Raw genomic sequence first — 829 nt, forward strand, 5'->3', positions numbered from 1 at the left:
AGCATTGCTGTGGGCGACATCTGTGCAGCTGGTCCAGTGAAAGTCTATCATTACTTTCTGCATGTCCTTTCATATCATCTGTTGAAAGTGAGCTTCAGCTCACAAAAGCCTGTGCTATATCTATAGCTGTATCAGCGATTCTCAGCCAGAGTGCCAGGGCTCCCTGGGGTGCCACCAGACCTTTTGAAGGGTGCCCTGAGGTATGAAGAGATAAGCCAAGTATGAGGAGATAAGCAGATAAATAAAGACTGAGGCTTGTCCCTGCCTGGATGATCTCTCAGCCCCCACTACCCAGCCCCTCTGCATGAAGATAAGCATCATCATATGTAAATTAGCTTTTAAAACTGTGCGCCACTCAATTTTCAGAAGTTACAGAGAGTGCCACTAGTCCAGTGAAGGGGGCCTCCAATCCAAGAAATGTTGAGCCACTTTTATAGACTAACCAAAGGGGGGGGGGGGGGGGTGACTGGGTTGCACTAGTGCTCCTACTGGGATGTCAACCCAGCAATCCTGAGAGAAAGGGTCTTCTTGCTGCTGGGCTCAGGGTCAAAAAACGGATCCATGTTTGGGGTCAAACTAGTAGGACTATTGGAGGGGTATGGAGGTTGCCTTCCTCCGTAGCAGGGCATGGCCCCTTCCCTGAGGTATTTACCCTTGCAGCAGCAGCAAGACGGAGTCCCCCTGGGGCGGGTGCGGATGCGATGCCCTGTGCGAGACCAGGACAGACATGCCCATGCACAGGGCGGCCCGGAGGCGCGGGGCTGGAGCAGGCCACCCGGGCAGGTCCTTCCCAGCCCCGCTCCTCAACGCTACCAGCCGCCCCGCCCCG

General features: G+C 54.8%; 1 protein-coding gene across 1 annotated transcript in view; it reads right to left on the reverse strand.

The window, feature by feature from the left end:
• UBAC2 (UBA domain containing 2) overlaps positions 1-793 on the reverse strand; it is a 199738-nt gene extending 198945 nt beyond the window's left edge. The window contains exon 1 of the mRNA XM_025208617.1: positions 653-793. The gene's annotated coding sequence lies outside the window, so the exon portion shown is untranslated. The remainder of the gene's footprint in view (positions 1-652) is intronic.
• Between the last annotated feature and the right edge of the window lie 36 nt (positions 794-829).

This window comes from Alligator sinensis, unplaced genomic scaffold (genome assembly GCF_000455745.1).
Source record: "Alligator sinensis unplaced genomic scaffold, ASM45574v1 scaffold744_1, whole genome shotgun sequence".
Taxonomy (NCBI): Eukaryota; Metazoa; Chordata; order Crocodylia; family Alligatoridae; genus Alligator; species Alligator sinensis.